Here is a 27,172-nt window from a genome sequence, read left to right as displayed (position 1 = left end):
CATTCCCGCCCCAGTGGCTGGAGGTTAAAGACCCCCCACTCACTCCAGTAGCTGACACCATAGTCTGGGAGAGCCTACACCCCTGGTCTGACTCCAGTAGCTGGCACCAAATCCACTCACAACCATCCCCCCAGTAGCTGGCACTTTGGGCTCAAAGTCCCTAGATCCCTAGATCCAGAGAGCTATGGCCCCTCCAACTACTGATGCTAGGACCCTCACTCGCCCCAGTAGCTGACACCACAGGCCATGGGGCGCCTACATCCCCAGTCTGACTCCAGTAGCTGGCACCAAATTCCATTCACACATACACAGGTCTCGCCAGTAGCTGGCACTTGGTCCTTGCAGCACACATACACACAGGATAGAGAGTGAGATTACGCAGAGCGATAGTTAAGAAAAGATTTAATAAAAAGATATAAGAAGATAGGACAGACCGTGGTGATCAGGCACAGGGCTCAGCCAGACAAGCATGCTGACCAGCCCCATTTTACACACGACCGGCCCCTTTTATACCCTTTTCTGTCTACCCTTCCCCTGCTTCTTTGTTCCTCCCTGCTTCCCCTGCACGTTCCCCATGGGTTTGCATAGCTCTATTGATTCTTGCATCCCTCCCAATCTGGGATCCCCCCTGGTTTACAATCTTAGTTGCAAAGTCTAGGTTGATTTTCCTGGAAGTGGTGCCTGTGGTTTCTTGATAGCCCATCAACTAGTGTGACTGGCAATGTTTGTTTCTTGTCATTTTTCTCCATGTTTGCTTTGTCAGGTCTGTGTCTTGGTATATTTTAGTTTCTGGCTTCCCCCTTTTCCCTTAGTTTCCCAACTGACAAGATCCCTGATCAGACAACCTTGCTGGAATAAACCTTCTCACACGCCCTCGTCAATTAGTGTGCCTGACCAGGTTTGGTTCTCATCACCACCTCCCTTATCATTTCTTGGTCAGGTTTCTGTCCCTGGTATGTTCTTGTTTATGGCTTCCTCCTCTTCTTATTATCCCTTTTTGCATTGAAAAAGGTCCTTGACCAGATACCCTTAAAGGAGCAGACACTCTCCTTCCACAAACCCTTACAGACTCTTCTGCCTCCTCCCCCCACAAACTCAGCGGCACAAGAGGGATGGGGAATGGGGGTTGCAGTCAGTTCACAGCAATTCGTCTCTGCTGCTCCTTCCTCACACTTTTCCCCTGCTCCAGTGTGGGGTCCATCCCATGGGATACAGTCCTTCACAAACTGCTCCAGCATGGGTCCTTTCCATGGGCTACAGTCCTTCAGGAATGGACTGCTCCAGCATGGGCTCCTCTTCACAAGCTGCAGTTCCTGCCAGAAGACTTGCTCCTGCATGGTCTATTCTCCATGGGCCACAGTTCCTGACAGGAGCCTGCTCCAGCACGGGCTCACTGTGGGCTGCAGCTTCCTTCAGGGCATATCCACCTGCTGTGGCGTGGTGTAGGAATAAGTGAGATTGTGTTTTACTTTGATGAGATGCAGCTGTGCCCTTGAGGCTTGTTACAGGTTCGCAGGAATGCAGCTGTGGCCTTGAGGCTTGTTACAAACAAGTTTGTGAAACTTAGAGGCAGAAAAATAAGGATGAGATTGGATACATCCCTGAAAGAGGAATTCGTGTGCACCAGCTTGAAGAACCAATAAGTAACGCTGAAGAGGCGCGTGGACGAAAGACAGTAGCCAATGAAATGGGTTTTGCTTGCTCATGAACACTAGATCATATTATAAAAGGGATAGATTGTAAAAATAAAGGGTCTTCGCTTGTCTTCGCCTGAACTCATATGCGGAGTCCGTGTCTCATTCCCTTCAAATGGTGACCCCGACGTGATCCAGAGGAGGCAGCGCTGCAAGTAGCATCCAGAGGGAACCCCAGATGAACGACTCAAGCTGACAGCAGGACCGCGGCTTTAATCCTGGGACATCACCTTAAGAAACAGGTGAGCAGCTGGGCAGTAATCATGGGAGCTAACATATCAGCTGAAGAAGAAGCTAAAGTTAAACTTTTAATGCAGCTATTAGCGAAACGAGGAGTGAAGTATGACGCATATAAAATAAAATTATTACTAAAGTTCTTACAAAAGCAAGGGTCTTCCTCTACAGTCTCTACAGTATTTGATGTGAAAACTTGGGAACAGGCAGGGGAGACGATTTGGGAGGCGGCATCCAGCCAGAGGGGACACCACCGCCACCAAAGTCATGACCACTTGGCGATTAGTGACTGACACCTTGCGCTAATGGCAAGCTGAAAAAAAAAAAAAGAAAAAAAGAAAAAAAGAAAAAAAGGAAAAAAAGAAGAAGAAAAAAAAAGGTACAAAACACAGTCGCTCAAGCGGCGCAGATAGGGCATGATGAACTGAGTGAAAGCAAGCCCCAAGACAAGGAAGCTCTTATAGACTTGGGGGAAAATGAAAAGAATGAGAACTTGGGTGAAACAAACAAGGGAACAGGACTCAGACCGCCTCCCCCAAGTTCCATTCCAATGAAATCCACTCCATCCTGTCCCCCGTGTCCGATGCAGCCGCCCGCGCCACAGGCTGTACCACAGCCTGAGTGAGCCTTCGACCCCCGGGATCGGTGGGAGCAGCTCCGTAGGGAAGCGTTGAAAGATGGAGAAACCGCGGGGTTCGTGTTTCTGGTGCGGGTACAAGATAACAGACCAAATGAATGGATCCCCTTTCAGTGGGATCTGATTAAGGAATTAAGGAAAACCGTCACTGTGTACTTTTTAAATGCACCATTTTCTCCTTCACCTGCTCCTATGGCTTCAACACCTCTGCTAGACCTTCCGATCCTTGCAATCAGTACCCCTCCACTTCCCCGCCCGCCCGCCCCCGGCCCCTGCTGCGTCGGCACTCATACCGCCTTTCTCTACCACTCCTGATGCCGATACTCCACAAACCCATAATCAATTGCCGCCCCAGGAATGGGGGGCATCAGCCGCCTGCTACAAGGTGGCAAAAGATTAGACACCAAGCATTGCAAGCAGGAGATACAGCTTTTCATTCAGCGATAGCGTGTCCCGTCATACGCAGCAACGCAAATGTCCCCGATGAGCATGAACCTTTTGGCTATAATTTTTTAAAAGATCTACGACAAACAGTTGCCGCGCATGGACTGGGTTCTCCTTTTACACAATCCCTGCTACGGGGAATATTTACAAATGAAATACTACCATTTGATATATGCACGCTTACTAATCTTATATTGACCCCAACGCAAAAGGTGATCTTTGAAAGCACCTGGCGTACCGCCTGCCAAAACGCCACAATTATCAATATGCAGCGACAACAAGGCGACCCTTTACAAGGGGCAGGACTCCCACAGCTTATGGGGGATCCGCCGCTAAATCACCCAACGTTACAGGCATGATTACGACCAGAGATATTAGCACAAGGCAGAGATCTTGCTTTACAGGCATTACTAAAATTGCCGGATGTCAGAAGAGCGACAAAATAATTTACATTAATAAAGCAAGGGAGAGGAGAGGGATATATCTCATTCTTAGATCGTCTTAAAAGAGGCTTTGGAAAAACAAGTCAAAAATGCAAAAGCAAGAGAGGTCCTACTCTTAAAATTAGCCTCTGAAAATGTGAATACGGACTGTAAAAAAAGTGCTTTTGCCTCTAAAAAATCCCTCCTTAATGGATATGATAGAAGCTACCCAAAAGGTGGGGTCAATGTCCCATCATATGGAAACATTAGCTACAGCTTTTGCCGCCACAATGAAAGTACAGAAATCATGTTTCTCCTGTGGTAAAACTGGACATTTTAAAAGAGATTGCCCACAACTAAGAAAAAGAGATACGACGAGCTCTAAACAGATATGGACTTGAAATAGCCCCTGAAAAGGTGCAAAAAACTGAGCCTTGGAAATATCTGGGCTGGAAAATCTTGCAACAAACAATTGAACCTGCAAAAACAAAAAGGGGGAACGCCAGGAGCCACTCCAGCAGACAGACTAAGTAAAGCCGTGTATGTGTTAAACTACCTGAATATGTCTGAAAATAATATTCCAGTTATTATCTCTCATTTTCTATCTCTTCAATCAAAAGATTTAATAGCCACCCCCACAGAGGGCTTGATTGGAGTCGGCAGCCTTTCGCAAACCTTTCAAAGCACCCACCTGCTCAATACCAATACCCAAGAAGGGTCTACATTTACTGTACGGCCATATGTGACAAATTTGCCCATGAGCCTGTTGGGGCGAGACGTAATGTCCCAATGCGGCTTCACCTTAAATTGCCCTGAAAATTTTCAGTAGCGGCCATTGATGAGCGACCGACAATGAAACTTATTTGGAAAAAAGAAACACCCATTTGGATAGATCAATGGCCACTCCCCAAAGAAAAGGTCGCTGCCCTTCAAGAACTGGTCAAAGAACAACTTCAACAAGGACATATCACTCCTACAACCAGCCCCTGGAATTCTCCTGTATTTGTTATAAAAAAGAAGAGTGGAAAATGGCGACTGCTACATGACTTGAGACAAATAAACGAAGCTATGGAAGAAATGGGAGCGCTCCAACCCGGCTTGCCCTCGCCAACAATGATACCCCGAAACTGGGACATAATCATAGTAGACTTAAAAGACTGCTTCTTTACTATCCCACTACATCCTACGGATGCACCGCGTTTTGCGTTTTCAGTACCAAAAATTAACTGAGGCGAGCCAATGGATAGATACCACCGGACTGTCCTGCCTCAAGGAATGAAGAATTCTCCAACGATCTGTCAAACATATGTGGCTAAAGCCATACGTCCTGTACGACTAAAATTCCCGGAAATGTATATCTATCACTATATGGACGACATTTTACTAGCAGGCCCCACGAACACCATGGTGCGTGAAGCACTACCTGTTTTAAAATATGCATTGCAAAGCAAAGGACTGCAAATCGCACCAGAAAAAATTCAAATGGAAGCACCATGGAAATATCTTGGGTGGAAAATCTTACAACAAAGTATCCAACCTCAAAATGTGATCATTTCAGCAGACATAAAAACCTTGAATGATGTACAAAAACTACTGGGAAACATAAATTGGATTAGAGCGCAGTGTGGTATCGATAACTACACATTAACACCCTTATTTGAGCTACTTAAAGGAGATACCAATATTAACGCACCACGCCAATGGACGACCGAAGCAAAAAACACACTGAGAATCATAAATGAAAAACTCTCACTGCAACAATGTCACCGACGACTTGAGAATTTACCCATACAATTATGTATCTGCAACCAAAACCAACAGCCTCTAGCAATCATCGGACAATGGGAGAACAGAGGAATAGACCCTCTCATAATGTTGGAATGGGTGTTTTTGCCACATCAACCTGTGAAAACCCTGGCTACTCCTATCGAAATGTTCACCACCTTGATGAAAAAGGGCAGAGAACGAATTGTAGAAATGGCTGGAGAAGAGCCTCATCTCATTTCCCTTCCTGTCGTAAAGGACTACTTAGATTGGTGCTTACAAAATAGTCTAGAACTTCAAATGGCCTTAGCAGTGTTTAGTGGAAGAATTGATACTCATCACCCCCCTCATAAAATGTTCACCTTTTACAATAATGTAAAAATTGAAGAGGCGCCACTATACCAGTGGCAACCGGTTAAGGGTCAAACGGTGTTCACCGATGGCTCAGGGAAAACTGGAAAAGCAGTCATCACATGGCAAAAAGAAGGTCAATGGCAACACAAAATAGAACAAATCGAGGGTTCACCTCAATTAGTCGAGTTGCATGCCATTACCATGGCTTTTAGAGAATGGCCTCTAACTCCACTAAATATTGTATCAGACTCGCTATATGCTGTAGGAATTGTGCAACGCATTGAAAGGGCACAACTAAAACATATACTGAAAGAAGCCTTGTTTTTGAAGTTTAAGGAGCTATTATTCTTAATAGAACAACGAAAACATCCCTATTGTGTAATCCACATTAGAAGCCATACAAACTTACCCGGGTTCTTTACAGAAGGAAATGCACGAGCCGATTACCTAACGAACATTGCATTACATACCCCAGTACCAAACACACTTTCTCAAGCTCAATTATTGCATCAATTTTTCCACCAATCTGCCAAAGCTCTTGTGAAACAATTTGCAATCTCTATGGGGGATGCAAAACTCGTTGTGCAAACATGTCCAGACTGTCAACAACAACCATCCCGCCCATTGTTTGTGACAAACCCTAGGGGACTGTCCTCCCTTCAGCTCTGGCAAACTGACGTGACTCATGTACCCGACTTTGGTCGGCGGAGATATGTTCACGGTTCCATAGATACCTACTCCCATGCAATCTGGGCCACTGCAATGACAGGTGAAACTAGCCGGCATGTACAAAGCCATTTCCAAGCTGCCTTTGCAGCGCTTGGTATTCCAAAAGAAATAAAAACAGATAATGGCCCTGCATATGTCAGCCATGCAACACAAAAATTTTTCCACACATGGGGTATCACTCATAAGACAGGGATACCCCATTCCCCCACAGGGCAAGCTATTATAGAACGTGCACACAGAACCTTAAAAACTCTATTGCAAAAACAAAAAGAGGGGGAAGCTCAGGAATCTCCCCAAAACAGATTAGGAAAAGCTATATATGTACTAAACCATTTATCGCTGCCTTTTCAACATGAAGATGTCACACCCATAGTCAAACATTTTAAAGCTATGGAGTCGGGAATGGCACATATATCACAGGAGAAGGTGATGGTAATGATGAAAAATTTAAATACTGGGTGTTGGGACGGGCCATATCGGCTACTAACTTGGGGTCGAGGGTATGCTTGTGTCTCAACAGATGTAGGACCTAAGTGGGTACCTGCAAGGTGCGTAAGACCGGCTCTTGCATTGGATAACAAGAATGAACAGCAGAAGACACTGAACTCCGAGAAGACTGATGGGGAATGATCTATTAGATAACTCCGAATTAATCCATAAAGCAATCAAAGATTTGAAGTTAGCAAATTACAAGTCAGTGATGGATTTGATTGGCTGAATCACTTACTAACAAGTTGGGGAATTGGCGGGTGGATAATGTCTCTAATCAAAATAGGTTTTTTCTTGTTACTAATATTTTGCACTATAATAACGATAGTTTCTTGTCTAGTGTCTTGGGTATAGAAAATGCTATAGAATATGATTAAACAAGCTTTTGTGATAGAAAAACAAAAAGGGGGATTTGTAGGAATAAGTGAGATTGTGTTTTACTTTGACGAGATGCAGCTGTGGCCTTGAGGCTTGTTACAAACAAGTTTGTGAAACTTAGAGGCAAAAAAATAAGGATGAGATTGGATACATCCCTGAAAGAGGAATTCGCGTGCACCAGCTTGAAGAACCAATAAGTAACGCTGAAGAGGCACGTGGACGAAAGACAGTAGCCAATGAAATGGGTTTTGCTTGCTCGTGAACACTAGATCATAATATAAAAGGTATAGATTGTAAAAATAAAGGGTCTTCGCTTGTCTTCGCCTGAACTCATATGCGGAGTCCGTGTCTCATTCCCTTCAGCATGGGGTCCTCCATGGGCTGCAGTGTGGATATCTGCTGCAGTGTGATCCTCTTCACGGGCTACAGCGGGACAACCAGCTTCACCATGGTCTCCTCCACGGGAGCACCTGTAGTGCTTCCTCCCCTTCCTTTTTCACTGACCTTGGTGTCTGCAGGATTGTTTCTCTCATGTTTTTTTCTCACTCTTCTCTGTCACAGCTGCTGTGCAGCATTTTTTACCCTTTCTTCAATATGTTTTCATAGAGGCAGCTTTGGCCAGCAGTGCATCCACCTTGGAGCCAGCTGGAACCAGCTGTGTCCAACATGGGGGCAGCCCCCGGTGTCTTCTCATACAGGCCACCCCTGCAGTCCCCCACTATGAAAACCTTGCTACATAAACCCAATACAGGAAGTCAGATCCTTTCTGCTCAGTTCTTCCTGCTCTGCTGGTCCAGATACTGCTGCTCCCACTCCCACACAAAAACTCTGGCTCCTGCTTTCACGGAGATTGAAAATCTCAGACACAAGCTGGTATTACCAAAAATTTGTCTGGGCAAGACTCTGAAAGCAAGAAAGGAGAATGTGTCCTGGAAAAACAGGTGCAGTAGCCATAGCAGAGATATTTAAGTAAGTTGTTAGGGTAACCAATCAGTATTAAACAGGAATTAGAGGGTACCTGCAGTGAGTCTGCATCCATCATGTGTCCTACATTATGACTGGTGTCATGAATGTGACCAGAACTACATTGTTCATCTTGGTGTAAATATTCCATAAAGTATATGTCCACTTTATATGGAGGATAATAGTTACCTTTTTATGTAATGGGAGTTACTCTACATTTTATTTTCCTCCAAAATTATGGCTAATATTTATGTAAAATCTAGAGATGGAAGGAATTGGAGTAAACAGAGAAAATAGTGTCCCTAGAGATCAATGTCATGGTTGTACTGAGATCAGTTCCAGGGGAGAAAGATAAATTTCATTGCAGTGCTGAAGATTGTCCTTGAATTATTTAAATCCCACTTAAACCCTCTTTTGAGAATTAAATTGACTTTAAGTGGGCAATTGACCCTGTTCTGGAATCCTCTTAAAAAATTTGGCTGATCTTGTATGGATATTTGTGCATTGCAGATACGATTTATGAACCTGATTTAGTTGTTCTCATTATCATGTTATATCTATATACTCTCACTTACCTGAGACAGAGGGGTTATGAGCTAACGTCCTGTGTGCTATAAGGCATTTCAGACGTGCATGCAACTAACAGTATATTATCTTACTTTCTGAACTAGGAAGAAAAAAGGGGAGGGAATAAAAAAGATCAACTCTTTAATTCATGTTAAACAGAAGCATTGTTTTATAGATGCTTTTGTTTTACACACAGTATGGTGGGTTGACCTTGGCTGGACACCAGGTGCCCACCAAGCCGCTCTATCACTCCCCCTCCTCAGCTGGACAGGGGGAGAAAATACCATGAAAGGCTTGTGAGTTGAGATAAGGACAGGGACATCACTCAGCAATTACCATCATGGGAAAACCAGACTCAACTCGGGGAAATTAATTTATTGCCAATCAAAAGTCAGACTAGTATAATGAGAAATAAAAAAAAAATCTAAAAACACCTTCCCCCCACCCCTTCCTTCTTCCTGGGCTTAACTTCACTCCCGAATTTGCTACCTCCTCCCCCGGAGCGGCACAGGGGGACAGGGAATGGGGGTTATGGTCAGTTCATCATGGGTTGTCTCTGCTGCTCCTTCCTCCACACACTCTTCCCCTGCTCCATTGTGGGGTCTCACCCATGGGAGACAGTCCTCCACGAACTTCTCCAATGTGGGTCCTTCCCACAGGCTGCAGTTCTTCATGAACTGCTCCAGCATGGGTCCTTTCCATGGGGTGCAGTCCTTTAGGAATGGACTGCTCCAGCGTGGGTCCCCCATGGGGTCACAAGTCCTGCCAGAAAACCTGCTCCAGCATGGACTCTTCTCCAAGGGGTTACAGGTCCTGGCAGGAGCCTGCTCCAGCACAGGCTCTCCATGGGGTCACAGTCTCCTTCGGGCGCATCCACCTGCTCCGGTGTGGGGTCCTCCACGGGCTGCAGGGGGACAACCTGCTTCACCATGATCTTCACCACGGGCTGCAGGGCAATCTCTGCTCTGGTGCTTGAAGCACCTCCTCCCCCTCCTTCTTCACTGGCCTTGGTATCTGCAGAGTTGTTTCTCTCACATATTCTCACTCCTCTCTTTCCAGTTGCTCTTGTGCAGCAGTTTTTTCCCCTTCTTAAATATGTTATCGCAGAGGCACTACCACCGTCACTGACTTGCTCAGCTTTGGCCAGTGGCAGGTCTGTCTTGGAGCCGGCTGGCACTGGATCTATTGGACATGGAGGAAGCTTGTCACAGAAGCTACCTCTGCAGCCCCCCGCTACCAAAACCTTACCATGAAAACCCAGTACACACAGCAACAGATTTCCTGCTATGATAACTAGAAGACTGAGAAACCACTCAAAGTATTCACAGTGGGGGAGTATTCAGACTCTTTTCAGATTATATAAAATTCCAGCTCTGCCAGAAGCAGAAAGCTTCAGGCTACCCAGCCTGGTACACAGATGCTGACAAATAAAGCTAAATATGTTGAAGATTATAGGCAGAAAGAAGGCATCATTTTGTGGCCTGAACATATTAATAAAAACCCTGTGAAATGCCTAATTGCCAAACTGTGTTTAAATTAGAATCATAGAAAATATCAAGTTGGAAGGGACCAATAAAGATCATCGAGTCCAACTCCCTGCTCCTCACAAGACTACCTTGTGTCCACAGCTCCTCCTAGTTTAGTATCGTCAGCAAACTTAATATACATTTGATTCCTGCATCCAGATCATTTATAAAAACATTGAAGAGCACTGGCCCTAAAATTGAGCCCTGGGGAAACCCACTGGTGACTGGCCACCAGCCTGGTGTAACCCCATTTGCTCTTTGAGTCCGAGCTGTCAGCCAGTTGTTCACCCAATGTATTATGGACTTGTCTAGCTGTATGCTGGACATTTTGTCCAGAAGGATACTGTGAGAGACAGTATCAAAAGCTATGCTAAATTAAAAAAAAAAGAAGACATCTATTGGCTTCCCTTGGTCAACTAGATGGGTGACCTTGTCATAAAAGGAAATTAAGTTAGTCAAGCAGGACTTTTCCCTCATGAACCTGTGTTGGCTATGACCAATGACTGCATTGTCTTTCAAGTGTTTTTCAATAACTCCTAGAATAATCTTCTCCATAATTTTACCAGGCACTGAAGTGAGACTGACAGGCCTGTAATTACCAGGGTCTTCCTTCTTACCCTGACTGAAAATTGGGACAACATTTGCCAGCTTCCAATTGATTGGGACCTCTCCAGACTCCCAAGACTGTTGAAAAATAATGGAGAGAGGTCCCACAATAACATTGGCCAGCTCTTTCAGTACCCTGGGATGAATCCCATCAGGGCCCATAGACTTATGTGCATCCAACTGGAGCAGCAAGTCTCGAACAAGTTCAGAGTTGGCTGGGAGTTTATCATCCCCCCAGTCACAGTCTTCCAACTCAGGGCTCCGGGGTTCCCAAGGCCCATCATAGGTGTTAAAGACAGAGGCGAAATTGTATGGAAAATGTGGACAGAAGTCCAACCTACCCAACACCACTATTGTAAGAGCACCAGATGAGTTGTATGGTTACCTCTTTTCTCCAGCTTATGATGTGTCCTCTTGTGCTTTTATTGATGAGGATGTGACCACTGTCTCATGGAAGCATGCCAAAGGACATGTGACCCTGGAGTGCAACACAAACATTTTTATAGGTTGTTTCACTGCAGCATATGTGTGCCTAGAGCTTTACAGTCTGTTAGATGCTCTGCAAGACCATTGAAGGGGTCTGTCATGACACAGACCCTGTGATATGAGTCATCTAGGGAATTGGAACCCCCAACTCAGCAACTATTTAGGCGAGTTGATGAGTGAGTTGCAGCCAGATGAGCACATTACAGAGTTTGTGTCATCAGGCCCCAAATCCTATGGCTAGTTGAAGTCTGGAGAAAAGTGTTGTTTAAAGGTTAAAGGCATTACTCTAAATGCAACAAAGAGAGGAAAGATCCATTTTGAGGCACTGAGGGATCTCATGTTGGATTACAGTGTAAATCCAGACAGTGATGACCCTAAAAAGATTGTGACAAAGAAGTGCTCTATCATCAGGAACATGCAGAAGTGAGGAATATAAACCAGGTCCCTTTGGAATATGCAGAACATGGTCTATGAGAAAAGAGTACTGACTAAAAATTTTAACAGCCTCCCCTATGGCTTTTGATCAAGCGCATGCACTGGAAGCACCCCTTTTCTGCTATTCTGGCAGGGCCTAGCAAGTTATTTTGTAAAAATTGTTCTGGAGAATGCCGACCACTCTGTAAATATCCCTTTATCAAATTTGTGGAGGACTTGCCTGAAAGTCTTAGTGATAACCATTTATTTCCCCCTAATAAAATAAATATGATTGTGATCGATGTTTTGATGAACTCTGTTTGTGAGAGCGACAAATTTGAGAAAGCTTTTACTAAATATGTGCATCACAGGAATCTTTGCATCCTGTATGTTGTCCAGAATGTTTTTTGCCAAGGTAAAAAGAGCTGCATCATCACTCTTAACACAAAATAGATGGTGTTATTTTAAAATCCCCGAGATAAGCTCCAGGTTGCATCCCTAGCCAGACAGATGTATCCTGGCAAAGCCTGGTTCTTTTCAGAAGGGTTTGAAGACCCTATGAAGGCACCCTATGAATACCTCATTGTCGATTTAAACACTTCTACTCCTGAGGCTTTTAGGTTAAGAGATGATCTTTTCCCGCCAGAGCTACCTGCCATTTACAGACTGAAAAAAACCAGACAGACTGGTGTTCAGCAGCAAATAGAGAGGAGTCAGACAGACACCTTCCATGGCTATTGGTGCAGACTTGGGAACATGATGTCCCAGCATCTGAAGAGCAACTTGTCCCTCCGGGAGCTGTGGATCTGGTCCTCACCCCAGCAGAGGAAATCAATACTCTGCACTCCTTTGATGACCTGATAAAGGCCATTTCTGAAATTGCCCTGAGTACCTTGAAGGGGAACATTCCATTAACACCCCACCAGATATGCATACTGAAAAATAGCCACAAAATCATTAAAAGTAGTAGTAAAAGTGTGTCCTTCAAAAGAAAGAAGCTACTGGTGAAGCAAGCCAGTGAGTTTATTGGTCCTCTTCTAAGTTTTGCTCTTCTGCTCATCACGAGGCTTTTGGTAAAGCCATAATGGGATATGTAGAAATATCTGGTGCCTGCAAATCAGCTAGAGCAGCTAAGGGTGCTGCCACTTCCCAGGAAGACATTAGGGCTGGTACAGTCCACTCTTTGGATGCTGAACTGAGGGACAGTCTCCAAAAACCAGGCTCGACAGCCTATGAGAAATCTAAGGTGTATACAGCCACTCTTCAAAAGTATTTGGCACATGTGAAGCAGAGAGACCAGGAAAGGGGGAAAATAACTCCTGTTTTTCTGGAACAAAATGAGATAGAAGCAGAAAAGCCCTTCAGGAATCCTGAGGACCCCAACCCTGTTGTCCAGGAAGTGTTAGATAAAGTGTATCCATGATACAGGAAGAATGCACAAATGTTTCTAGGTAAACTAGGGCAACAGAAGCATATTTCTTCTTGGGACAACCAGGGAAGTTTTGCATACAAATAGATGTCATCAAGGGGTCCAGCCTCCTTAATTTAGTCTGAGGTGTCCTTCAGATTCCTGCCCCTTCTAGGCTGAGAACACCTAAAGGCTGGAATAGGCTGGAATGGTTTTATGAAATCCATGGCTGCAGTGAATGTCCCATCTTCTCTCATGGTAATGCAGAGAACAATGATCTCTTGGAACACCTAAAGGTGACTGAGGAGGACAAAGAAGCACCACACACTCTAAGAAGAGAAAGATAACTAAAATCCAATGGCTCACCCTGTAAAGTTTACTGTTGAAAATAAAATATTCATAAAATCTTTAAACTTTGTTGTCTGTAGTGTCCATTTAAAAAAACATGTTTGGAGGGGTAATTAAAGAAAACATACACACACAGAGAGACATGCACACATAGCCCTTCAGTTGGGTTGTAAGTTTTATTTAACAAATACATTTATGGAAATCATTACAAGAGATGCAGGTCTGGGTCTTCTGAAACATATTTTGAGTAGCCCTGGTCACAGGGAAAGTTCTATACTCATTTACAAAATGAATCACCATCTGGTCATTTTCAACTAGATCGTTAGAATACAGTTTTAAAAGCTGTTTGTTATGGTGATGTAGAAAAAAGGCACAGTAGTATTCACCGTCTGTGGAGAGGGGATGCAGCAGCTGCTTCTTCTGGAAAGCAATGTTCATTGCGTTCTGTTTTAGAAAGGACTTGACACTTTCAAGAAAGAGAGCTCTGTCTGGATCAATGCTGATTGTGTCAATGTGTTGGTGGTTTACGGGCACATAGTGCCGTTATCATACAGCACCATAACAGTTTTGTTATTACCACCAGTCAGATCACAGTGCAATAATGGGATCAAAAATTCCCTGACAAGATGGTGTTCCACAAGATCTGTGTAGAGACAGAGCATGTTAAAACCCCTGGTGATGTGCACCACAAAGGGAAATTTCTTAGCAGCAATCCTTGGAGATGCCCCCAAAATATGTGCTAGATACCCAGTTGTAGAAAATGTTTAAGGCTTCTCACCCATTTTAAGCTTTGTTTCCCTTATGAAGGGGTTGTAGGCCTGACCCACTGCTGGAGAGTTGACAGCTGAAGCTTTGTTGTGGGGGTTAATAAGATGGTTCATACTTTCCATCAACATGGAGAGGGATGGATAATAGCCTTTCCACAAAGTATGTTGCCATGTCCTACCCTGCAGTGCTATTTCAAAGATGGCATCTTCGCTGATGTTATTCCAGCTGTGTGGGTACTGTATTTCCACAAGCCCCACCTCCCACTTGCCTGAGAACTCCAGGGGCCTCACCAGCTGTACGGTAAAGTTCAAGCTGGTGCTTTGTGCAAAGATTCTGACCCCTAGAAGGGTTCTAGCTCCTTAGGGGAGGAAAAAAAACCCTTTGTGACTGTTCACTCAACTCCTGCTTAGATTTTGGCTAACACAGCTCATGCTAAGGCCTGATGTATGCTGGGAGCAGCGCCATTAGGTCAAAGGAGAGCACCACATAGGCAGGACAGGTGGCCAGAAAGCGCTAAAAGGTCATTATGCAGCCATGATCGCCTGCAAATTGCTGTCTGCAGCAGCCATTATCTTTTGTCTGGCAGTTTTGTCGGAATCCACTAACTTATGCTGGAGGGTATAAAACATCAGCTTACCCAAAAAGCTTTTGAAGTGGATCCAATGGCAGCTGGACTGCTGAGGCTTTCATGCTTCCCGGTGTGATAATACAGGGAATGCCCGCACTGTGATGGAGGAGGAAGGATGAGCACTCACATTGTCAGCTAGGAAACTAGTTCTTTTCTTTTGCTCATAGGTGCACAATATTAAGAGTTATGGGTTATAAGTTATGAAACCTTATGACTTGAATGGTGAATAAGTGAATTCATGTGCTAGACTAGTCTGGGCAAAAGGGGATTGAGCCCCTGTTTGTCGTGTTTGCTATATTTCTTAACGAGCTCATGAAATAAAGTTTAAATCACAGGGTACGTTGTCCTGTAAATTTGAGAGATCCGAATGGACCGTGACATTTTATTGGTGGCAGTGGTGGGATCTCTCTTGGACATGTTCTGTTGGTAAGCACAAGCTGCTTTGCTGTGCTTGTTGAGGTGAAAGGGTTAAAACCCACAAGAGCAAGAAAGATGATGTAAATACCTTAGTTACTCAATTAGATAAGAAGACATCCTGTTGTGATTTAAGGATGTTGTGAATACCTTATTAGACAAGAGGATGGTCTGATGTGATTTAGGGAGTAGCTAGAAGAACAGCTATAAGATAAAAGGGGGGCTCCGGGATAATCTCGTTACAGACAACTAGGCCTTGGGAGAACAGATGCACGGAACCATGAAGATAGGAAGACACAGAAGAATGACAACAATAGCCTTGAAGGACACCATTTACGTGATCCTAGGACTGAGTTTGCGCAGAAGCAAAGGTCAATCAGCGAGCACAGTGAAGAAGACTACGAGCCTTCATCTGAAGACCCCCAAAGACCACCTGAAGACCACCACGGGAGAGGACTGTGCATGCGGATCAGACATTTGCATATGTTAATGAGTTCCAGGAAATCTCATGTTTATGTAAATGATTTCTCAGAAATCCTGTGAATATGTAGGACTTTATAGTATATAATCTCTGAAAGTCTACCAAATCGGTGGAGCACTTATGGTGGAGAATCCCCAGTGCTGCCCAGCGCTGCAATAAAGGATACCTGCTTAATAGTGACTTCGTTGCTATTGAGTTTCATTTCAGGGACTCTCTGAATACTCTGTTTCTCCCTTGGGGAGATTCAGACTGTGAGGAGAAGCATCCGTGAATTTTTGTATCAGAGGCAATGTTTGGTGTGAGTGTAAAGATATTCTCTATGTCTCTGTGTTTGTCTGTGCCGTGGCAAAGAATGAAAAACTAGACACTGAGTGGCAACAACTGGGAGATAAATTTGAGAAAGAGGGATGGTGAAACCCCAAGTGGGATTTGTCCTGGGTCGAGAGCCACTGCACAAATGCTGATAATATTTGTCAAGAGTTTGCCAGATGGCGGACTTCTTGTAAGTTAAAGAAGGGAAAAGGGAAAGATGCTATGTGCCGGCTCCTAGGCAGTTGTCTTAGAGCAGCAACGGATATGATTGATTGATGAGTTGTAAGGGGAAAATGTGCAGTTGAAAAAGGAAAATGAGGAAAAAGAAAATGGAACGAATACTTGGGAAGTGTAAGCAATTAGAAATGCAAAATAGACTGCCTGAGTCAAAACTTCAGCCCCAGATAACTGCAGAAGCTGAAGAGCACAGGAGGAGGTTGTTGGAAGCTACTATGGTAGACCCAGTTAAAGTCTATTGTGCCATGTATGATGATGATTGGGATGGGGATATCTGGAAACAAGCAGACCCGCATACCCTCTCCTCAGGGCAAGGTGATAATGAGGATGATTCCCTGACCTCTTGTCACCAGTAACCAAGACTGAACAACAGAGCACACCTGCAGGGGCACAAAACCTCACTCCACAACTACTAGAGCGTTTACTGCCCTAGAGTTAAGAGATCTGGAGGAAACACCCAGGGGAAACACCCCTGGACTGGCTAGCGCGGGATTTGGACAACCAGAGCCAACCAGCTCCACCTTACCCCAGCTGAAGCTCGATCGTTGCCATTAGGTCCAGGAATATTGTTAGATGCTGCGGGGCCAAATATTACCAGTCCCTTATGGACTTGTGCTTTGTGCCGGGGACATACTATGCATCCCACTGACCATGGTGGGAAAAGTGAGTGGCCATGGTACTCAGCAGCAAGCCTGTAAACTGCCCTGCTGAAAAGTGCTATTTTAGCTGAATTAGAAGGACCATCACCCGTTGCCCTGGGTGCTGGAAAACCCCCTCACGCAGAACCGAATCCCTGGGAGGTGATTTGTGAGCCTGTACACTTCCGACCTATAACAAAGGGAACTGAGGGTGTGTTGAAATCTTTAGCTTTGGCCATTAAGACAGGCTTAAACGGTATTACTTTCCAAGAGGTCCTTCAGCATATGCTAGCAGATTTGCCACTATACGCCCTACAGGATAAAATCCAGGGGAGAACCTCAGCTAAAGTAAATGTAATAGAAAAGAGACAGCCTGTCTCCATGCAAAAGACAAAAGCAAAAAGGGGAAATTGGGAAATGCCCTCAGTTATTACTGAGTGTATCCTACGGCAACTGGCCGGGTTTCCCTCATTAACTTCTTATGATAGCCCTCTCGGACCTGATCCAGGAGATGGGGGTGACACTGTAAAATTTAAAGGGATAACGAGTGAAGAGCCAGAGGAAGCAAGGGAAGAGAGCTCAGGGATATACCCAAATCTATCAGCACTAAACCTAGACCGTGAATATGCTAAACTAGGGGCGGGGCTTGGTTCCATGGAAGTACTGACTGCCACTACTCCCACTGCCAAGGATCCAAGTCCTGAGATGATGGTTGCAGTTAATGATTGCTACCCTACAACATTCCTCACTGACACAGGAGCCCAAATATCTATGGTAGATAAGGACACTTACAAAGGACAGCCTCTGCTTAGCAAGCAGTTGGTTTCTATTGTAAGCGTTAATGGGAAAATCACTACTCATCCACTGGTCAGGGCTAGACTAAAACTGTCTAATGGACAAACAATCTGCCCAACCTTACTTTTCGGTTCCCGTATGTCCTGGTTTCAGCTGGGACAGAGTTAATTTTCTTCCTAGTAGCTGGTATAGTGCTGTGTTTTGGGTTTAGAATGAGAATAATGCTGATAACACACTGATGTTTTAGTTGTTGCTAAGCAGTGCTTACACTAGTCAAGGACTTTTCAGCTTCCCATGCTCTGCCAGGTGCACAAGAAGCTGGGAGGGGGCACAGCCAGGAGAGCTGACCCAGACTGGCCAAAGGGCTATTCCGTACCATATGACGTCATGCTCAGTATATAAACTGGGGGGAGTTGGCCGGGGGGCAGCGATCGCTGCTTGGGGATGGGCTGGGTGTTGGTCGGCGGGTGGTAAGCAGTTGCATCCCTTGTTTTTCCTGGGGTTTGTTCCTCTCTCTCGTTGTTTTCCTTTTCATTACAATATTATTATTTTTATTATTATATTTTATTTCAATTATTAAACTGTTCTTATCTCAACCCATGAGTTTTCTTACTTTTGCTCTTCCGATTCTCTCCCCCATCCCACTGGGGCGGGGGGGAGGGTGAGCGAACAGCTGTGTGGTGCTTGGTTGCCGGCTGGGGTTAAACCACAACACTGTAATGTATTAGGTATGGATGTATTGAAGGGTCAGTCATGGGTGGACTTGTGGGGAAAATGGGAAATAGGGACACCACCCTCTTTGTCCCACAGTTTCCCTCCTACAAACACATCCCTGACTGTTCATCTGTTGCAAACAGCTGCTCCTTTACCCCATAACAAGCTAGTTAATATTCCACAATACAAATTGCCTGTTGATGCTATTCGTCCGATTACTGAATTGATAAAGGAGCTGGAAGAATGGGGAATCATTGCCAAGTCTCATTCCCCTGTATGGCCAGTAAAGAAACCTAATGGCAAGTGGCGACTAACAGTAGATTACCGAGCCTTGAACACTGCCACTGAACCGCTCACTGCAGCTGTTCCCAGTATAAGTGATATAGTCAATTTTCTTAACAAACAAGCCTTTCCATGGATGGCAACAGTGGATGTGAAGGATATGTTTTTCATGATCCCAGTATTAGAGATAGATAGGGAGACATTTGCTTTTACCTGGCAGGGACTCCAATATACATTTACTCGCTTACCACAGGGTTTTAAACATAGCCCTACCATTGCTCATGCTACACTGGCTAAAGAGCTAGAAACATTAAAATTACCACCAGAGGTTACTGTGGTGCAGTATATAGATGATGTCTTAATAGGTGGACACTCAGCAGAACCTGTGAAACAGGCTATGGACATTATTATAACATACTTACTTACAGTCAATTGGGGTAGAGGTACCGGCAGAAAAGAAACAAGGATCCAGCCAGGAAGTAACCTTTTTGGAAGTCAGATGGATAGGTGGGAGGAAAACAGTTCCTGCTGAGGTCCTACAAGAAATTCAACAGTTACCCATCCCTGAGAATAAAAAGGAGTTGCGTGTTGTGCTAGGGACTTTAGGATTTTTGGAAGGCACATATTCCAGGTTTTAGTATAATAGCACGACCACGCTATAACTTACTAAAGGAAAATGCAGTCTGGGAATGGACTCCACAACATGAAGAGGCCCTGGAGCTTCTAAAGGAAAATGTAAATGTGTATCAATCATTGGGACCCATCCACCCTATGTGGCCCCTCTCACTACATATCCAGGTTGGAGAGAAGGGATATTGGTGGGGACTATGGCAACAAGGGCCTACCGGTTCCAAGGAACTCCCTATTACTTTTGGCTCCAAATCATGGCAGAATGCTCAGCACAATGACTTGACTTTTGAAAAGGTGCTATTAGCAGCTTATGAAGGGCTAGCAGCAACTGAACCTTTGACTGAGGGAAGAAGCATAAAATTACATGTGCCAATACCTATTCTCAAACCTGTTCTCGGTGGTAAACCACTGCCTTTAGGTATAGCACAGAAGATCACTGTACAAAGGTGGGGACTGTATATCCACCATCGTGTAACTGTAGATGGCCTGACTAAGGAAAATAAAGTTACTGAAGCAGTGGAACATATAGGAATGCCTACTGAATACACGGAGCCTCCATGCTCTCCTATCCAGGATGCTCCTGAATTCAATCCCCGTTAACCAGATGGTGTCTGGTTTACTGATGGGAGTGCTTGTAAAATACAGGGTAAATGGCAAGGAATGGCTGCTCCTGTATCTGTAGCTGATGGACTTGCAGTAACTGAACAAATAGAAGGTTCTGCTCAATTAGCAGAGCTGTGCCATAGTATTAGCTCTTAGAAATGGTGCACGGACCATATACACTGATTCTTATGCTGTATGGGCTGGTGCTACACAATGGCTAGGAAATTGGGCAAAATGCAACTGGCAGATAGGGAATCGAGATGTATGGGGAAGAAAATATTGGGAACAAATATACCAGATTGCCAACTCCCGTCCTATTGTATAGGACATGTAGCCGCACACCAGAAAAATACTACTCAGGTGGCCAAATGGAACAATATGGCCAACCACCTAGCCAGTATAAATGTGGCAGGATTTTCCTCTACCTTGAGTATTGAATGGTTAGGTAAATGGCTGCATGAATGGTTGGGACACACTGGTGCATATGTCCTAAATCAGCATGCAGCAAGATGAGGCTGGCCAATTTCTAAACAACAAGCAGTTCAACTAGTGACCACTTGTGGATTTTGTAATGATGTGAGGGATTATCATGTCAAAAGTCAACAACAAGCAAACCTTAGGGAAGGGAAAGTCCTTTGGGGTACTTGGCAAGTTGACTATATTGGACCCATGACATATATCTCTGAAGGATGGAAATTTATTATGACTGGAGTTGAAATAGTAAGTGGTTTGGGTAATGTTTACCCTACACACACTGCATCTGGATTGGCAACTGTAGCAGGATTAAACCGATGGTTTGCTGTGCACCCAATGCCACAAGAGATACATTAAGATAATGGTTCATCTTTTAAAAATAAAATAGTACAGGAACGGTGTCTTAAGCATGGAGTTAATTGGACTTTCCACTTACCCTATCGGCCTCAGAGTAATGGTATAGTAGAACAATGGAATGGATTGCTTAAACAACAGCTCAAATGTCAAAACAGTAATGCTAATTGGGGAAGGAACTTATGGGAAGCCGTACAAGCACTGAAGCCATGGCAGACTCCCACTGGCAGTCCACTATATAGAGGTTATGAACAATCCCCTGTGCTGAACCAACACCAGCAGGATGCTTTGAATACCTCCATGTGGCATCCAGGAGATTGGGTGAGAATTCAACACCCATCACTCGGAAAACACTGGGTCACTTTGCAGCACTTTTTTGAGGGAAAGGAACATGGGAAAATGTGGATGCTGTTGGAGTGAAATTAATCATTACTGAGGCTTGGATACAATCCAAGACCTAAGTCTTCTTTCTCTCTCCCTAGGAACTGTTGAACTCCTGGATGAATACGTGAAAAGCTGTCATTCAACCTGTATACTATGGAAAGTATCCATCTAGAAAGTACACTAATACTCTGTATGGTAAAGTGCTATGACTGGAAAGAATGTTAACATCTAAAAAGACAGGAGCCTTCATGTACTGGACAATTATAATCCTTGTGTTGGGGAATCTGGCATTCTATCACATAAATGTACACTCACAATGCAATAATCAAGCGAACCCACAGAAGCTGGTAACCTCTGCCTTAACATGGACAGTGAGGCCCAACATATCCAAAACCCACCAGTGAGGCAGCAAAAACCAAGGTATCCACCTGACCATGCACACCAACCTTACCTTTTGCTTAAGTGTTAGTAGTCCATATCTGGGAATCTGGACTTGAGTTGGAAAGACTAATACTCGCATTATAGATGGGGGCACCGCCCTACAATATGATCACGATACCATTGAAGGACCTATTAAGTTTGTACTTTTACACAATTGCACACATGAAATAAAGTTTAAACAACAGAGTATGTTGTCCTGTAAATTTGAGAGATCCGAATGGACTTTGACACTAGTTTTAAAATTTTTTTCTCCGGTTGGTCTGTAATTTCTGAAGCATATGGCCTCTGCTAAAAATTGTTTTAAAAATTCCAGCCATTTCAGAGCCTGTTTTTCCTTTTATACCAATGGCCCAGGCATGCTTGGATAATATGTCTGTCACTGTTAAGATGATTGTATTTGGAAATCTGTTGCATATCCACCAAGTCTGCCTGACATTGTGCATCTACCTCTGCCGCAATCACCTTGTTTCTTTTAAAGTGCTTTCTTGCAGCCTTGTATAAGCTGTAAGTGTCCTGGTTTGCAAGCCAGGTTGCCACTTGGCTTCTGTTGATATCCGGCAATTCATCTTTTAGAAGCTTCAAAAAAGGGATTTATACCCCCAAAGCTTCCTACCTCCCCAGGAGCATAGTAAATGTCCTTTAACAGAAGTGGCAGCATAGACATGTCTACCAGAACGCTGCTACTACACACACATAAGAAATGACAGTCAGTTTAACTCAGAGAAATATTATTAACAGGTGTGGTGGGTTGACCTTGGCTGGGTGCCAGGTGCCCACCAAGCCACTCCTCCTCAGCTGGACAGGGGGAAAAAATATAACAAAAGGTTCGTGGGTCAAGATAAGGACAATTTAATAAAGCAAAAGCAAAGGCCGCACACGGAAGCAAAGGAAAACAAAAGATTTATTCTCTACTTCCCATCAGCAGGCAATGTCCAGCCACTTCCTGGGAAGTAGGGCTTCAGTACGTGTAGTGGTTGCTCCGGAAGACAAACGTCGTAATAACAAATGCCCCCTCCTCCTCCTTCTTTCTCTTAGCTTTTATTGCTGAGCAGACATCATATGGTATGGAATATCTCTTTGGTCAGTTTGGGTCAGCTGTCCTGGCTATGTCCCCTCCCAAGATCTTGCCCACCCCCAGCCTACTGGCCTTTGGGGGTGAAGAGGGGGAAACGTTGGAGAGAGAGCCTTGATGCTGTGTGAGCACTGCTCAGCAGTAGCCAAAACATTGGTGTGTTATCAACACCTTTCTTGCTACCAATACAAAGCACAGCACTATGAGGGCTGCTATGGGGAAAATTAACTCCATCTCAGCCAGACCCAATACAACAGGATATAAGGGGAGTCGGTTGCCAGCAAAACTTCTCCAGGCTTTTTCCTTTTTTTCCTTGAACGCCACTGTCACTTCTATGCCCGCAAATAAGTCACAGCACACTTCTGACTTCTCCCTCCTTAGTCAGTCAGCCGGAGCTTTTTGAAATGTTCTATAAGGTCATTGACCTAAGGACAAAGAAACACATATAGCACCAACCTGCACACCACAGTGATGCAGGTACAAGTAGCTGTAAGATCCCCCACAATCATGGGCAAAGGGAGCTCCCCCATCACCACCCACCCTTTCTGTGTGACACTGGCATAGTCGGCAGGATGGCAAGTAGTATCACCGATTATTTACGGAGGCATGGAATAAACACAAGTCCCAACTTCTCAGAAGAATGGGTTCATGATAATTGGCATGATTGGGAAGCTGTGGAAGAACAGCTAAAGGTGGCTGGGGGGCATATAAAGGATGGAAAAGGGAAGGGAATTATTTGCAAAATGCTAGGTACCTGTTTAGAAGCTGCTTATCAGGATAGGAAGAATAACAATAAAAAAGAGCAGGACCTAAAAGAAGAAATAGAAGGCAGAAAGGCAGCTGAACTAATACTGTCTTTGAAAACTGAGCAGCTGCAGAAACAGTTACAGGAAGAAAAGGAGAAAAAACAAAAGTTGGAAGAAAAGGTCGAAATAATGCTTATGCGGGCTCCCCGTCCCCCTGATATTGTACAGATTAGGAAATTAATTGTATCCCCTGAAGAATGGGATGGGAACATATGGGGTGACCCCGACGATAGCGAACCAGGGGAGGATGATTCTTTGTTTCCCTCAAATCCCCCTGAATATGAAGCCAGACCCATCATTAAAACAGAACAATCTGAAGGACCTTGGGGTGGTGCTCTGTGATATACCGTACGAGTCACTCCCTGGGATCCGTTACAATTGGCAAATTTACAAGAAAAATATGTCAGAAAGCCAGGTGAAACTGAAACAGAGTATCTGTGGCGAGTCTGCCTAAGTGGTGGCGACCGAATACTGCTGAGTGGAGATGAAACAAATGACTTTTGGGGTCCAGGAGTTCTCTTAAATTTAGGATCCGACCTGGCAAATGGATCCCATTCTATCACCAACAGGGTAGCTTATTGGGCTGGGGGAATAGATGCCATGGAGTGAGGTGAACCCTCCATAATCCCCATAAGATCTCTTAACGAGCTCTCTACAGCCATCGCAAAAGCTGCCTGCATACCAGCCATGCATAAACGAGAACCAGGTGATATCCCAATATCTGCTACGATTGATTATGTGATGCTAAAACCACTACTTAGAGGAGCCCTGGCAGTTCTTAAACCCTACTTAAGTGCAAAATGGGATGAAATTAAAAGAGACACAGAACACAATGAGGGATTAGGTGATAATGATCCCCGCAACCAACTCCTTACCTGGGCAGAATTAATGCATGACATCATTGTAAACCGTGCCCGTGAAATGGGGTGGGATGATCTGTTAGCCAAAAAATCGGACCCAAGACCCCAAGCAGGAGATCATCGAGTGCGACCAGTAAAACAAACACCCCCACAGGGAACAGGAATTAAACCAAGGGAAAATACACCTAAAGATCCACGAGCAGAGTCTCAGGAGTGGAGAAATGAACTGTCGAGGAAAGCATTGGCACTAGGCATTCCCAGAGCCGCGATTCAGGGACAGCCTACTGGCATTATCCTGAGTCTAATTCAAGCGTTCGAGAAATGCGATGATGGCGAAAGGAGAGAGCATACTCCAAATACTCTGGTGCCATGGCCAGCTCCAAGAAAGAGCGATAACCCGTTCCTCTCGCTTAGGGATGGATTGCAAAGCATGAGGCCAAAAAACGAGTAATGACAGGAAAAAAACTGGGCCTGCCTGTCCAGCAAGTGGAATCTTATCAATGGGTAAATAATAATGGCCCATATATTTTGATTCCAGTTGGTCCTCGACGACAATTGGTAAAATTCCTAGAACGTAAGGGAGCACAAATTTCAATATTAACACAACAGGATGCCGAGATGCTGGGTGTACGACCTAGACGGCAAAGAGTTATAATTACCAGAGTGAACGGAGCAAGTGCTATATGCCAAAATGCGAAAGTTAATTTATGGGTCCCAGGCGAGAAGTGCATGTCATCTACTCACTTTGCAGTTAAAGATCACAATGAAAATATTTTGAGTTTTGATGTTTTGAATGGCTGAACCTGGCACCTGCCAGATGTCAGTGTGTGGTCCTTCGGTTCAAATGTCTACCCTAACCCTGATAGAAATAGGGAGGCTACAGTGCATGTACTCCGCGCAGCCCCTACACTCCCTGATTCAAAAATTACTAATGTACCACAATACCTGATTTCTGCTATGGCACGAAACGGGATTTCTGAGGTAATAGCAGACTTGGAAAAACGGCACATTATTTCCATAATCCATTCCCCATACAATTCACCCATCTGGCCAGTCCGAAAGCCGGACAGGAGATGGCATCTAAAAATTGATTATCGGTGCTTAAATGCTAATGGCTGCAGTACACTATATTGCAACTTTAACAGCCACACTACAAGTAGCTGCACACCCATGGATGGCAGTGCTAGATGTGAAGGATATGTTCTTTATGGTCCCCTTACAGGAAGAAGATAAAGAGAAATTTGCTTTTACTTGGGAGGGGATACAATACACCTTTAACAGACTCCCACAGGGATATAAACATTCACCCATGAATGCTCATGCTGCACTTGCTGAACTCTTACAGTCTCAGTCCCTCAAGATGTGAAACTGTACCAATATATAAATGATATTCTAATTGGAGGAACTTCCCCTGAAAAGGTGGGGGAAGTGGCAGCAGCAGTGCGGCAAGCACTACATAAAGCAGAAGTTGAGATCCCACCCAAGAAATGTCAGGGACCAAGTAGAGAAGTAAAGTTTTAGGTACTTGGTGGATAGCAGGCAGTGCAGTGATTCCTCCAGATACCTTAAGAAAAATTGAAGAGCTGCAAATGCCCCAATCTAGGAAAGAGTTACAACAGTTAATGGGAACTTTAGAATACTGGAGAAAGCATGTACCTGGATTTTCTATCATTGCTCATCCATTATATTAACATTTACGGAAGGGCAAACCCTGGGAGTGGAAATTAGAATAAATAATAAAAACTCTGAAGAATTAAAAACGTATCAGTTATTGGGACCAGTACACCCTCGCGACCCTATTATAACCAAATGGGGTTTTGCTGAACATGGTACTTACTGTAACCTATTCCAAACTGGCCCTGATGGACCAAAGAGACTTTTATTATTCATCTCGACTGCATTTAAAGAGACAGAATGGAGATACTCCAAATGGGAAAAGGGACTTTTGTCTTTAGTCCGAGCAGTGAAACAAGTTGAGAAAATACACCAGGGACAGCCTGTGCAAACCAGAGGACCATTTAATTTGCTAGAAGCAATCCTAAAGGGGATTAATCCCCCAGAAGGAGTTGCACAAAAACCTACAGTCAGAAAACGGTATGCCTACTTCACAGGAATTGCAGAGGAAATGAAATTAACCAAAGGACATACTAAAGTTTCCAAATTACAGATGCCTATAAATGCAGATCCATTAGTGTCACAACAACCTTTTAAACCCTCACCAATTTTAAATGCACTTCCCCTCACCAAAGGAACATCAACAGAAGACATTTGGTTCACTGATGCCTCAGCAAAAAAGGATAAACGGTAAATGGCAATATAAGGCTGCTGCATTAAACATTACCGCTGGCAAACAAATAATAGAAGAAGGTGAAGGCAGCGCACAAGTAGGAGAATTAAGAGCAGCTGTTTTAACAGCACAGAATGGAGCAAAAATCATATACTCCTATGCTGTGTGGGCTGGAGCCACACAATGGCTCTGTCAATGGGAATCCCTGAACTGGGAAGTAAACAAATCTCCAGTTTGGAGAATTCAAGATTGTCAACTATTACTAAATATAGCCAGAAAAACACCATTCAAGATGGGATGGGTGAAAGCTCACTCCAAGGACAATAAACCAGCCACAAACTGGAACCAAAAGGTGGATGAATTGACTAAAATTAGGAAAATAAAAATAGGGAACTCCTTAAATCCTGAGTGGTATCAGTTGGGAGAATGGCTACATCAAAAATTAGGTCACACGGGTAAAGAAGCACTTTACTTTGCTACACAGAGCAAGGGTTGGCCCATAAACAGGAAAACTTGTAAAGTTATTCTC

This window comes from Nipponia nippon, unplaced genomic scaffold, assembly GCF_047370975.1.
Source record: "Nipponia nippon isolate SJK-2023a ecotype South Korea unplaced genomic scaffold, ASM4737097v1 scaffold_22, whole genome shotgun sequence".
NCBI classification, from domain to species: Eukaryota; Metazoa; Chordata; class Aves; order Pelecaniformes; family Threskiornithidae; genus Nipponia; species Nipponia nippon.
The sequence above is the reverse complement of the archived record's forward strand: the minus strand, read 5'-3'. Positions refer to the sequence as shown.